This window comes from Pyxicephalus adspersus, chromosome 7, assembly GCF_032062135.1.
Source record: "Pyxicephalus adspersus chromosome 7, UCB_Pads_2.0, whole genome shotgun sequence".
NCBI classification, from domain to species: Eukaryota; Metazoa; Chordata; class Amphibia; order Anura; family Pyxicephalidae; genus Pyxicephalus; species Pyxicephalus adspersus.
In genome coordinates, this window is record NC_092864.1 from 76,207,027 (window position 1) to 76,213,573 (window position 6,547).

A 6,547-nucleotide genomic window follows, 5' to 3' on the forward strand; every position below is an offset into this window, starting at 1 on the left:
TTAACGTTTACAAGAGATCATATGATGGTAGATATATATACCCAAATAGCTAAGTCTTTGACTCCCATTGAAAGGGAAAAGATTCTTTAAGTAATTTCACCACATCCGTTGATAAATTAATATTAAGAGCCTTACATTTTGAGCTATTTAACTGAAGACCCGTGAAGGCCTGAAAACCCTGTAGTACCTCCATCAAATTGGGCAAAGTTACCATGGTATTTGTCAGACTATGGAGGATATGGAGGAGATCCGCAAAAAGGCAGAGATTATGTTGTTCCCCATTCATCTCAATACCCTGAATATCAACATGATTTAGGATGGCTATAGCCACAGGTTCCACTGCCAGTGCAAAAAGCAGTAGCGACAGTGGGCAACCCTGTCTAGTGCCCCTGCCGAGAAACGTTCTGAGCGATAACCCATATATTGCCTTAGGGGAATCATACAATGAGGATACCCATTTACAAAATTTCGATCCAAAGCCCCATTTTTTTAATAATGACATAAGGTATGGCTATAATACGGAGTCAAAAGCTTTGCTTATATCCAGGTCTAGCAAAAAAGCTGAGGTCTTATTTTGTTTAGCTTGTTGGATTAAATACAGTATCCTCCGTATGCTATCCCCCGCTTGTCGTCTTGGTTTAAAACCCGTTTGGTCAGCCGACACTATATCACCTATACCACCTTCCAATCAGGACGCCAAGATTGTCGCCAAAAATTTTTTGTCCAGATTAAGAAGAAAGATCGGCCTATAATTAGACCAATTCATTGCATCGGTAGAAGGCTTTGGTAGCATATTGATGGCTGCTTCCAACATGCAAGAATCAAGGGCTTCCCCCCTTCAAAATCCCATTAAATGTCTCCACCAAATAAGGTCCTAATATTTGCTGGTATTTTTTTTATAATATACTGCCGTGAACCCATCAGGTTCTGGTCTCTTATTGGGTTTAAGATCCCCAATAACTTTGGTCACTTCCAACAAAGTAAAAGGGGCTTACATTCCTACAATTTCCATTCTTACAATTACATTCTTACAATTTCCAGTCTACTAGGGGTAATTTTTGGATAGTTTATAGACTGAAAAAATGTATCTATAGCTCTCTTATCAAAAGAACAAGGGGTTTGGTACAGTTTTTGCAGATGCTTATAAAATTCCTGATATATATACGTTGGATTACTAGTGGATTTAATCCCATTGACCCTAAGACCATAGGTATTTGGGCGTCTTTCTGAGTACCTCAGCCTATTTGCCAATTATGTGTGCATTTTATTACTGTATCTATAAAATGTAATATTTGACCATCTCAACATTTTCTCCGCAATAGATGCTGTTCAGAGATTGAATTGAGCACAGACCTCCTCTATTTGTCGTCTTATATTCCTATTTAATGAGGCTTTGTACTGCGTACGCAGCTCTTCATATTTGAACTCTAACTCCATTACCTTTGACCACGTTTCTTTTTAATCTGTATGAGTCGTCCCCGTACCACTGTCCTATGCGCCACCCATAGCGTAACATGTGATGTCATAGGTTGTTGGTTTAAATAAAAGTACTCAACCAAAATCCCTTGTAACTTTTGGTCCACCTCAAGTTTACTGGGCATCATTAAGTGACCATCTAAACATATCAGGCCTAAGGAAAAGGGAAGACAACATACCCCAAACTGTGTCATGGTCTGACCATGAGACCGCCAGGATGTCACAAGATAAAACCAAAGGCAATGCTTTTTGATGTATTAAATTATAAAATATGTATTAAAATAAAATACAGGTAAATATTTGATGAGGATGAGAAAAATATGGGTACTCCATTTCTTTAGGATGTAATTCCCTCCACATATCTGACAGCATTTCTGATCTAACCAGATCCAGCAATTTATTTGATAGTGTAGCATGCCCAGATACAACAGAATCCATAGATGTTTTTTTTCCTATCCATACTTGGTATTAGTGGAACATTGGTATCACCACACATCATTAAATAGATCATAAAATCTTTTTTGCGCAACAAAGCCATCAGCTGTTCAAAAAACACAATTGATTATCATTAGGAGCATAGTAAGACACCAATGTCACTTTAGCATCATTTAATGTTCCAACCAATATCAAGTACCGTCCATCTTCATCCACCACCTCTCTGTCCAATTGAAATGACACTGTTTTCCTAAAACCAATAAGCACACCTCTACGTTTTACTACTGCATTAGCTCTGAAAATAGTGGGATAAGCCAGATGAAAATATTTTGCACAAGAAGAATTAGAGAAGTGTGTCTCTTGTAGACATATTACATATGCTTTACGTGTATGAAAGTAGCAAAATGCTTGTGACCTTTTAAATGGGGAATTAAGGCCTTGTACATTAAAGTAGAGTATTGAAATTACCATTTTTCTATATGTTCCAAACACCTATTCAGATGTACCCTGTTCCTGTCGCAAACATTTGTATGCTGTCTGCCCAAAACCAGAAACAAAAGGAAAAAGATACAACTAAGACAGGGGAGACTCCAAACAAACAAAACACTAGACACTTTGCATAATATATACGCCCAGGGTATGTAGAGCGGAGACCTGCTCTCACCCCACATCTGCCCTCTCTGATGATGTAAAACCGATATGTAAACAAAAGAAGACAGAATCTTTTCAGTCGCCCCAAAAATGTCATCAGGCATAATCCCCCATTAAGTGGCAGGGGATATCCCTGGTGACTTTCAAGGATGCGCAGTGACTTCTACACCAGGACCAAAGCACAAAAATAAACACTGAATAACATCAAGCAATTCTCCAAATATTTACCTAGCTATTAGAAAAAAATATTTTTACTCCTAACAAATAAGTACTTAGCATCCCAGGTAAGCTAGTAGATTTGTATCCAGACTTATCAGAACATTATATCTATTTAAAAAGAGGCATTCATACATTATGAGCCAACATTGTTTCCATAACCCCTAAGAAAAACATGGGTGAAAATAAATAAATAAATGAATTAAATATTCAAATGTTGCTCCAAGAGGATCTCAGGCGTTTAAGTGAATCTGTGGCCTTACGCTCCTTTTTATGGACTTGGCTCCAGCAACAATATTGCGTCGCAGAGAGATGAAACGATTTCTCCAGATTCTACAAAATCAGCAGGTCTCTTATAGATGGGGTTTCCTCTTAAATTGGTATTTACATATGGAGGCAAGTTACAAGTTATCTCTTCGCCAGAGGAGGTCAGGAATCGTTTTCAGGAAATAGGACTTTATCAATAGGAGAAATCAGGCTTTGTGGAAAACCCTAATCCTCCAATATAACAATTATCTAAAGAATTTTATGTAAAATTTTTATAGAACAGAAATCTTGTTTGAAGCTTGACCTGCATCAGTAGTGCATGTTAACTGTAACTTATAGAGACTTGCGTTATGAAAATACAGATTGCATGACATGCAGAAGAAGTCTTTTGCTGTTCTGCAACATCTTGTAATGCTTTAATGACCAAAACAAACTGTGCAGTTGTTCTTTTTGCAGATCAAAGCACAGCTTGCTCCAGAAGTTAATGAATGTCTAGGCTCCATAAGTTTTTTTGTTTTGCTTTGTTCTTATTCTCTGTTTGTGATTAACTCACAGTGAGGATTTTACACAGTAACTGACACCACACTACCTAATAATATGTTGAGACAAACATCTGTCCTAATTGCATTTAATAAATAAATGTACCTGTTCCAACTTACATGCAAATTCAACTTAAGAACAAACCTACAGTCCCTATCTCGTATGTAACTTCGGGAATACCTGTATATTGATCTATGGATTAATTTTTTTATATATGTAATTTATAGATCTCAACTAATTTGCTGATGAAGGGGACTTTGTCTATGAAACAAATCGAACAATAATGGGACCTTTTTATGGGAATAATTTACATGGTTCTATTGTTTTAACTATAAGTAAAATATTGTATTGTATAATAAAATTATTTGTTTTATCTTAAACTGTAGGATGGAAATAATTTGCCTTAAAAGTCCCGTTCTGTTTTTCCTTATTGTCAGATATTTGGTACCTGGGATGTGGCATTATTGGTAAATTCTCCTATGCTTCCTTGGACAAGAGTGGGATTAGTAAAATAAGATACAATTTAAATATTTAAATATTACCTTGGCCTTCTAACTGTATACATAGAATGAAAGAGCCACAGTCCTTGTACCTATAGAATATTCTATAGGACTTGTTAGTGGGATTTTTTTCCAAACTCCAACCAGGTTTTGAATAAGCATACAAATGTATGGGAAAGCAAAACTCTTTTGACAATAAATTGTAAATATTCTCAGAAGTGTCTTATCAGTATACAACAAACCCACATCAACACAGGCCCTTTTTTGCTGTGTCAAATGTGAAAGTCTACACACGTGCAATTTTTGTTGCTGGAAACAATCTTTTGTGAACATTTTCAGCAACAAAATAGTGACTGATGTATGAATGAGCACTGTACACACAGCACTGTTTTGTTCTCTGTGCTCTTCTCCATTGACTTGTATAGCAGTCTTTCTCAGTCTGTCATTTATGAATCTGTCAGGACAGATGCATGAAGGATGTCAGGCAACAGCTGTTAGATTCTCGCTTCATCTCACGTGTGTACATAGCCTAACAGTTGCATACAAACCTGAGCATACTAATAAGCAAAATGAAACACTTATATTACATATACTCACAGCTAACTGTGTGACTACTTGGCAAGAAGCAAATGTTAAAATACTAATCTGTAGTGTAAAAAATACTGAAAAAAGTAGGTCATATACAGCTGCAACATAGAATTATTAGAAGTTTAAATTATATGTGACACAGAGCTCTGGGGGGAATGGTGCACAGAGCACAGAACTCAGGAATATGAAATGCACACAGCACAGGGCTCTGGGAGGGGGTGTAACAAACATGTTGCAGAGATCAGAAAAAAACGTTTACATAACTAATAGAGATTGGGTCAGGAATACAACATACACAAAGTGCAAGCATTGGTATCTCCTAATGTGCAGGTCAATGTACAACTAAAAGTCACCCTCTACTTTTAGTGCAAATCTTTACCCCAATCTCAATCCCCTTTTATTGTAGATTCGAACATCTTGAAAAAAAGAATATGGGAACTCTCTCACATAGTTATACACAATGTTAAGTACCACATCCCTAGTCAATAGAAGAGAAGGGGGTAAGTTTGATTCTATAGTCAGAGCATAGACATCCTGGGGAAAAAACAAACTAAAAGGTGGGATTTTCAAGGCACTGAATTGGATAAAATATATGTAATGCGCCTGGGCACACAAACCACGACTAACTCCAGATACCCTTAAATCAGGCTTTATTCAATATCATACAGCACAGCAAGGGTTAAGTCCAATAAAGCGAAGTACAGGAGGATAAGGCAAATGCAGGTCAAGAACAATCCGAGGTCAGGGCTGGCAGCAAGCAGAATGGTCAGTAACAATCCGAGGTCAGGGCTGGCAGAGTTCAAGCAAGGTGAGTTTCAGACCAGGTCACTAAGGTAATGACAAACAGATAAACTTTAAACCACATAGAGACACACCCAAGCACACTGTGTTAACAGAGGCTATAGCGGGCAATGGGGTGATGGACAGGCTCTCCTTAAATAGCCAGGATGACCAATCACCTTGCGCCACCTGGCACTGTCTGATGGGAGACTGAGTAAATCCCCTGCAGCTGATTGGCCGCAGGGAATTCAAACTAACTATGTCCCGCCCTGGGGCGAAGCAGCCGAGTGCCACGCCCTCGGGGGGTACAAGAGGGACGCATGGTAACACGCGCACCTCTTCCCACAGTACCCCTAGGACGTGCACTACTTTGCACTTGCACAGTGCTGGGAGCAGGAACCACATTCAAAGGGATGCAAGGGCTGCTGCCTGGCTGATCAGTAATTAGTCCAGGGCGGATCCCTCCGCCTGCAGAGACAGACAAGCTGTGAGCAGAGGAGCAGCCTTGGTTATGCTGCTTGCTACTGAGGGGTCTCCCTCTGTGGCTGGGAACCCCAGGGACACCGCAGGCTCGCAGGGCGGGTAAGTTCCTTACAATATACTTTGATCTCTATTTAACATTTAAAAAGATTGAAATACATAGCAAAAATTGTGTAAGCATACATTAAAACATGGTCAAGGGGCCAATAACGGCCACTAAACATATATCTTCTACCACTCAATAAATCAAGATAACTGACCATATATGATTGATACATTTTTTTCCAGATATTATCCTGCTGCAACAAGGTAAATATTACTCTACGGGTTTCGCAGATCTGGTCTGCTTCTTCAGAAGTTTCATGCAAACCAATTAGTAGCAGCATTAACTGTAGTAATGATGATGGTATCAAGCATCTATGATAAAATGTATAGAGAGATCTTTTTTCAATAAATAAAATTATGAACAATCATGTATGGCAAGTATATAGTTATCTGGTACCATATATTCACAAGGAGATAAAGCATACTGTGAAAAGAAGTACACTAGTATGTGCAAACACTGAAATTATAAGCTTTAAACTAATGTGCAAATACTATAAAATATTTTTTAG